This window comes from Chamaea fasciata, unplaced genomic scaffold (genome assembly GCF_029207755.1).
Source record: "Chamaea fasciata isolate MVZ Bird 193981 ecotype frontalis unplaced genomic scaffold, bChaFas1.0.hap1 SCAF_30, whole genome shotgun sequence".
NCBI lineage: Eukaryota > Metazoa > Chordata > Aves > Passeriformes > Sylviidae > Chamaea > Chamaea fasciata.
Genome location: NW_027094115.1, coordinates 2,030,503 through 2,038,712, shown reverse-complemented (window position 1 = coordinate 2,038,712; position 8,210 = coordinate 2,030,503). Strand labels below are relative to the sequence as shown.

Genomic DNA, 8,210 nt, shown 5'->3' with positions numbered 1-8,210 from the left:
AGGTGCCATGGCCTGTTTTGCTCTGAGATCTCCCTGCTCCAAGAGCACTGCAGAGATAATGCGTTTTCCTGGCGGGTATTTATGAGAGTCGAGATACGAGCACTTGGCCAAGCTCCCGGAGCGAGCGTCTGATGCCGCACACCCCGTAGATGGTGTTTTTCATGTTGTTTTTATATTTTTAGCCTGATTAATACCCTTGTGGTGGCTGGAGCACGGAGACTGCTTTATGTTTTGCCAGCAGGTTCTGAAGACAACGTGATTTACGCAGCAGCTGGTGGAGCGGGAGACACTGATGCAGCAAAGTGTTCTTCACCCGTTTCCGCAGCACCTTCCTGGTGGGTTGTCCCTGCCTGTCCCTTCCTGTCCCGGTCCCTGCCTGTCAGCTGGGATCAGCTGGCCAGGGCATCTCCTGGGATGTGACGCTTCCCCTATACCAAATTTCATGGCACAGCCTTTCCAAAAAATGCCTTTTGCTGATAATCCCCAAGGGTCCCAAAGCAGGCCCCGGGGCTGTGTGGGGAGAGGATTCTTCCCTGCAGATCTGCCTGGGAAAGCAAAGGAGGGAGCTCAGGGCGTGCCCTCCCTCTGCTCAATGCCTACAACTCTGCAGGAGTGCCTGGGAGAGTCTGACACCCAGCCTGGGGGGGAGAAAAGCCCCCAGGGTGCACCCCAGCTCTGGGGCTCCTCCAGAGGTGCTCCCGATGTCAATCTGACGTTAACTAGCTGTTAATTGGCAATCAGGTCCCCCCAGGCTATAAAAGCTCTTAGTGACTGTACCAGCCCAGCTCAAGGCTCTGAGAGCAGGGCTGGGGCTCTGGGCATTTATCTCCACAGGCAGAGCCTGGCACAGTGCCCGGAGCCCTGTGGCACCACCAGGCCTGAGCAGGTGACACCACACCCCACGGAGCTGCCAGTGCGACACAGATGAGGATGAGATGGGCAGATGCACCTTGCAGGTGTCAGGTAAAGCATGGTGGTGCAGCAAAAGCATGTTAGATCCTTAAAGCCAGGCTGGAATACAGAGAAGGCACACTACACCTATATACACATACAGCCGTGTGCTTGCACGTGGGCACAGCCCCCTCTCAGGGAGTCCTGTCCTCGTTTTCCCAGCAAACACAGCTGCCTTTGCTTGGGCTGGGTCACTGCCGTGCTCCACGTTACTGCTGCCCTGGTTTTGGCAGCACATCCTTCCCCCCTCCCAGCCTGGCCCTGGTTCTTGCGCTGCTCTGAGAGGCTTCCCTGGGCTCTGGGACCCCGCACTGTCACTGTGGTGCCTCTTCTTGGTCTGATGGGATTTACTGGCTTAATCCAAAGGGAGATCTGTGACAGGACACACGCAGGGCTAGGGCAGACCCCACTGGAACCTTCTCTCAGGCTTCAACGCGTGTCGGGCACTGGCTGGAGAACAGGGACAGAGACGTGCAGCCAGAACACAGCACCCTGCCCTTTCCATGGGGCCGACTCACAGCCCTACAGCTCTGCAGTTATTCCTTAATTCCAAGCTGTAACTACGCAATCAAGCTCTCCAGTGCAATAATTCCAAACCCTTCCTTGATTCCTGTATTAAATGAAGTACATTTACAGAGTATATGAATTCCAGATTCAGTCCAGGACTCCAGGGATGCATATTCCTCTCCTGGAACTTGTATATCCGGCCTGAGGATGAAAACCCCCCGAAGCCCTGAGCATAACAAGCATTTCTTGTATTTCTTCTGTCTCCGTCACATCGGGCATGTAGCGAATGCTCAGGCTGATAAACAGCATCTGGTTGGAGTCAGGTAAGGACCTCTCTGGGGATTTGGTTCGTGGTCAACTGCCAACCTTTCTCTCCCTCCTTAATGTGCTTTTGCAGATGGATGAGAAGTGCAGCCAGTCAAGGCTGTGGTTTCAGATAACGCTGGGGAAGGGGAGGGGGGGAAGCTCGGGCTCAGGCTCGGTTCTGTCCTGCTGCCAGGGCTCTTAGTGCACGGCACGGAGCCCCCTCCCCTCCCCGCAGGGGGCTGGAAGGGACCTCCACTGGATGAGTTGAGCGTGTGAAAGGAGCCCAAAGCCCATTTGCCCTGCGGCAGCTCACGGCCCAGGAGGAAGGTGCCAGGCGCCTCTCTGTGCTTGCCTTGCTGGTGCTCTCAAGGAAGAGGGGAGTGATGGTCCTCTTGGTTTTTGCTAGAAACCTGGAAGTCCTGCAGGCACCTCCTGGGGTGCCTCTGCCAGATTCTGGAGAGCTGTCTGAATCCGTGTTTCTTACACAACTTTTTTTTTTTTTTTTTTTTTTTTTCTGCAGGAGGCGGAGGAAATTCTTGTACAAAAATGGAAGCGCGCCCCTTCTGCCAAGCCATTAATTCTGCTTCCTATGGAAACAGAGGGGTCCCTGCCTTTCTGCTCTGATTCTGCACTGAGCTTCCAAGTTTATTTTTATGCCCAGACCGGGCAGAGCACTGAAGGCTGAGGGTGGTGTTACTGTGAGCTGAGGGCTCTCCCTGTGTGAGGCTGTATCCCCAACACCCAACAGCACCCACAGGCACGTGCTCCAGTGAACGCCCCCACACTGGGTTTGTTCCTTACTATGAGACTTTCTTTTTCTGTCCTTGCCAACTTATCGTCTGCTTTAATTAATTTTGCACAGTGAGCCCGGGAGCTGCTGGTGGTTTTGAGCCCCTGGAATAGTCAGGGAAGCAATTTAATCAGCATGAGTGAGCCAAAGTTACTTAAGCGATTTGTAATAAGTTCCAGGCTCTTCCACACCAAAGGGGTTTCAGCTGAGGACAGAAACTTCCTGAGCCTGTTCTGCAGGACAGGCTCTTCATCTGCATCTTGTGTGGGGATGTGGAGCAGCCCTGAATCAGAATACAGAGAATCACAGGCTGTTTGGGGCTGGAAATGACCTTTAAAGTTCACTTAGCCCAGCCCCCTGCCATGGGCAGGGGCATCTTCAGCTCCAGCAGGGTGCTCAGAGCCCTGTATACGTACAAAAGGCCACAGCACTGTCAAAAAGTTATGAGTGGAATTTCACCTCCAACCACAAATATAAAATATCGGTGAGCCTTAGTCTGAACTTGTCAGCCATACGCTGACCAAGCCAATGGTGGTTGTGTTTTTACAGAAAACATAAAATCCAAGAAATTCCCCAGTGACTAAGCAGGCACTGAAAATCGGTTGCTATTGTAAAGTTGTGGGCAACACTTCCTCAGCCTTGAACAGAACAAATATACAAGGGGAGAGTGGAAAAAAGACAAGTGGTGAGGAATGAACACAAAAGGCTGTGCCTCTAATTAATGCTGCTGTTTTCTTCGCCATTTCCAAGGAAACTCACTCCTGATACTGAAAGTAGATTTAACATTGTGACTTGTGTAACAAGATGGTGGATTTTGAGGTGTCTGAATCCTTATCATCCACTTGGGCAGGACAAGAGAAAGGGTTCAGCAGGTGTTGCTGGGTTTTGAACCCCCAGTGATGGGGGATTTGGGTGGCTGGGTTCGGGTGCAGGGGGTCCTGCTCCCCCCCTGCAGCCCACGAGCACAAACACAGCAGGTTCTCATTTGGGCTTGGCTTGGTTTTCCTCTCCTCTGCCGTCTGCCCTGCAGCGAAGGAGTCGTGTGGCAGCGAGGGGACCCCTCGTGTCCCCCACAGCCGCAGCAGCTTTGGTTCCATGTATTTATGTACTTGAAATCCGTGATGGAAATGCTGTTTCTCCTTTCCCTGCTCACTGGGAATTTGATGTGGGTGCGTATATCTCAGTGTGTTGTTTGTTTTGCAGTCTGGAGGCGCGGTGCCCTGGCTCTGCCGGTGTCGGGCTGAGGATGCTCCTGTGCTCCTATCCCCCCCCGGAGCTCCTGCGCTGCATCCGCGGCCGCTCCCGGGAGCCTCGGTGCCCCGTCGGCCCGGCCCAGCTCCTTCCAGGGTGTGCCAGGTGGGCCGAGCACGTCCCACATGCGCTGGGCTGCGATGTGGCCGCAACATCCGGCACAGCAAAACCACCGCGGGACCAGATGCCGCTCCCGGGGCTCTGCCTCATCTCCCTGTCCTGCCCTGGCGAAGCTGCTCCTCATGTGGGGCTGGAGGGACGAGATCCAGCTCATCCCCGGGGCTCTGGCTTTGAGCGCCTCTGTCCAGGAAAGCACCGGGCCGTGCAGGGAAGCGCCGGACGTGTGTCCCCAGCCCCGCTGGCCGGGCTGAGGCCGCAGCGGCAGTGCCAAAGGCTCGGGGCAGCTGCCGGGGGCTGGCAGACTCAGGGAAGTGGCGAGGAGAGCTCCCGTCCATGGGATTGGGACACTGGCAGGAAGAGGATCCCAACTGCTGGTTCTGGGCCCCAGCTCCTGCACTTAGGGATACCTGACAAGTCCTGGTGCCCAGGCAGGCTGATGTTCCCTGCCCACCCACAGCCACATTCCCGCTTTGCAGGGGAGGCTGGAAGGGAGTGTAAATTAAACCCGCACAAAAAATCAACTTAATTACTGGGGAATAAAGATCCCATTATTCTCTCTGCCCTGAAGCCAGAAAAAGAAATTTCCCTCATTTCCTTCCTAAATTCAAATGAGAGTTTATGGGGAAGGTGTGCCTGGCACGGGAGCAAGAGCAACAGGAGCCGGTGGTGCGTGGTCCCGGCGGGGTCCCGGTGGCTGGGGGCACAGACCGTGGCTCCACTGCCCTGGCAGAATGACACGACTCCCCTGCACACCTGGGGAGGAGGAAGGTGCTCCCAGGACAAAGCTCCTTTGGCTCCCAGGGGTTCCGTGATGATCCTCTCCTCCAGGATCTCATTGTGCCGGCGCCTGTCTGATGATCTGCGTCAGGTTTGCACCAGCCTGGAGCCTGGGCAGGAAAAGGTCCTGCTGCAGTTCCCAAAAATGCAGCCTTGTTCAATGGGAATAGATCGGTCCCCAGCAGCCAGGCATCTCCAGAACTCCCTGTGACTGACTTTGTGGTGATGCTGGGAACTAAGTGCTGTGTTTTCCGTGGAAATGGAAGCTCCCAGTCTAAGCCAGTCCAGCCGTCACCCCTCCACCACCGAGCCCTGGAACAGGCACACACCTGGGCTGACAAGAACCATCAACTGGGCAAATTGGTGCTTTTGGGAGGAAAACAGCTGAAAATGCATTTTTCTGGCAGCTTGACAGTCGCGTCTTAAACAAGACATTTTAAACTTATACTGCGAGCCAAAAAAAGTTGTAATTTGAATATACAGCATGGCACGTTCCTTCAAAATTGATCATAAAGTTCTGCTAAAACACAGGCACAGCCTGACTAAAATAAATATTTTTGCTTCCAGAGAAGTGAAAGGTCTGGCCAGCGACTCAATTTATAATATTTTTAGCAGGTGATTCATCGAAGAGGGAAAAAAATACCCAGGGCAGCTGAATTCAGCAATGGCTCTTTGTCTCAGCAGGGCCAGCGAGTCCCGGCCCGTCGGTAGCTGCTGTGGTGAAGCTCCTTGGCTGGGGCCCCACAGACACGGCTCTTGCTGGGGTCTCGGAGCCCTCCAGGACCTGCTGCCTTCAGCAAAGCTGGAGGGTCTGTGGCTGCAGCTCCTGCAGGTGCTCCTGGCTGCTGTGGGGACAGGGCTGTCACCAGTGAGCGCCGGGCTGTGCACCAGTCCTGCGGTGGCACGGCTGAGGGTGCCCAGCCCTGCAGCCCTGGCAGTGGGTCACTTCTGCCTTCCAGAGCGGGAATGGGATGGGCAAGGACAGAGAGCCCTTTGAGGTTTTGTTTGCCCAGAGCAGCTCCCTGTGCTGTGGGTTTGGATGGGGTTTCTTGACTGAGCTCCACTCGCTGCATTGCTGAGGTCTGAGGGTGGAAAACAAACCCTTTGGCCTTTCCTGGCCCCGGCTCCAACAGTAAATTTTTTTCTTTTCCTCCCCACAGGTACTGGCTCTTCCCAGGCACAGGAACTGGGCAAAAGTACAAGCAAAAAGGAATTCCACCGTGTCCCCAAGGCTGTGTTCTTCATTTTATGCACACACAGGTCAGCCCATGTAGTCCTAGGGGGGCTGCACAACCTCAGGACTGGTCACTGTGGCTCTGAAGCCCAGGAGTGAGGTGCAAGCATGGCTCTGGTCCTGTCACCCTGGCCAGGGACGCCAACAGCCACCAGGAGCCCTCCCTGCTCCCATGGGGCAGACTGGGGTGGTGCAGCAGAACCACGGCCCCACAGGGCGTTTCTGGAGCTGGAGGGCTCTGAGGGGTGGCCGAGGCCTTTGGACCCCTCCAGTGCTTGTGGCCAAATAGAAAGAGTGGTCTTTGCAAGGGCGGCTCTCCATGCAGGAGACACCTGCTCCCAGCTATAAAAATGGATTAGTTGCATTGCATCTGGAGCCCATCCAGGCAGCAGCGCCTTCCCCAGCATCCCATTTGGCACGCAGAGCCCGCTGCCTGAGAGCGCGGGGAGGAGTGAGGGGACAAGCTGCAGAGTTAAAAGGAGGGTCTGGAGGCTGCGATCCTCTCTTGGTGGAGAATCAGAGGGCCGGGAGCAGCCCCAGACGAGCGCTGTCACCAAGGCTGGCCCTTGCCCCCAGAGCCCCTTGCTGAGCCTTCCCACTGTTCTCCGTGCTGGAGCCTGGTCCCAGCGTGCTCCCAGCTGGCTGGGCTCTCGGCCGGGGTGCAAACTCCAGAGCAGCAGATACTACCTCATAACTAACTCATTGTATTCCCAGGGCCGGGAGGACTCCGTGCTCCAGCACCGATTGAGTGGTGAGATACTCAGCTGGAGGAAACCCTCCTCTTTAACAGAGCATCGCAGGCGTGCAGTGCCAGAGGTGCTGCCTTAGCCCTTCCCTGGGAACCTGCACCAAGCCCAGGGAATTCCACTGGGGCCTGCAGGGACATCTGGGACCTGCTGCTGCTGCTGCGGCCCTGCTGTCCCCCAGAGCCCGGCGGGGTGAGGAGGGTCCTGCTGGCCGTGTGCCAGAGCAGCAGCTGGGCACAGCCCTGGTGGCAGCGCTCTCCTGCTCTCTCATGACAGAGCAGCCACTCCTCCCCAGCAGCGCGCAGGAATATCCCAAAATAATGGCTGCATGCATTTCCTTGGTTCGCCTGGAAAATCTTATTCCCCTGCTAGACATCTGCCAGAACGCAGTCCTGCCTGGACTGTCAACCACACGTGGAGTTTTACAATGCTCTGAATACCAATTATTTCAGGTCCTCCTGCAGCAATCTCTGCCCCAAAGGATGCAAGAAGGGAATTGGAGCCAAGCTGAGACCACTTTGGGGTGATTGCTACAGGTCTGGTTTCATCATAAGCTGTTTGGTCAGTGTGCCACTTGTCCCTCACTGCTGTGGTTTGGGCTGACACGCTCTGCAATCCCTTCACGCAAGGGCAGATGCCTGGGACCAGCTCCTGGAAAACAACTGCCAGGGCTACAACCAGCAGCTCAGGTTTCCAACTGATTTGCAGGGCTTGGGGAAGCTCCCAGAGCTCCAGCCCGGTCCTGCCACACTCCTCCTCAAAGGTGGGCTGTTGAGATGTGCAGGGTTTGGAGCAACCTGCTGAGCAGCTGGGGAAGGCACGAGGATGAGGGAGGAAAGGAGGATGGAGAGCTGCAGGAAGCCAGATTTCCCTGGGCAGGGCTCCTGTAGCTCTCTGGGCAGGCTGGGCCACCCCCCGCTCCTCTACGACCCTCACCTGGAGCTGAACACCGGCAGCGCCCCTGGGAAGGGCAGGAAAACAAAGAGGGGACGGGAAATGAGCGTGGCCCAAGGCTGAGCTCGCTGACCGAGCTGTGGCCAGATGATGCAACCAGGGTCAATTAAGCTGCTACCACACGGCCTCAGAGGGCACATTAAGTGCCAATTTTCTGCACTGCTGAAGAGGTAAAGAATGAAAATGAGAGCCAACAGGAAGTTTCAGCTGAAAAGAAAGGGCCTCTCGGGAGATGGGAGCTGAAGGCCAGACTCGGGCCAGCGATGAGACGAGCAGGAGAGCAGCACTGCCGCTGCCACAGCAGCCCCCGGGGCTCCAGGAGCTGGGGATGCTCTCCTGCCCCAGAGCCTGGGGAGAACACGGGCTCGGGCACACACGGGCCGTGTGTGGGGCTGGCAGCACGCAGAGCCGGGCCTGGCCGAGAGCGGGTGCTGCTACAGGTGGGGCACAGAGCCGCCCCAGCAGGATGGATCCTCCACCTCCTGCCGGAGGCATCGGCCCTCTGCCCTTCTGGATGGGAAGGGTGAGAGACAGGGAGCAACCCCGGAAAGGCAGAAGTAACGGGGGCTCCTGG

General features: G+C 56.5%; 1 long non-coding RNA gene across 1 annotated transcript; it reads left to right on the top strand.

The window, feature by feature from the left end:
* The first annotated feature begins 835 nt into the window (after window positions 1-835).
* LOC136302819 (uncharacterized) lies at window positions 836-3,388 on the top strand. Its single transcript, XR_010724145.1, has 3 exons — window positions 836-963; window positions 1,604-1,781; window positions 2,285-3,388. It is a non-coding gene; the product is annotated as an uncharacterized lncRNA (long non-coding RNA).
* Window positions 3,389-8,210: the final 4,822 nt, after the last annotated feature.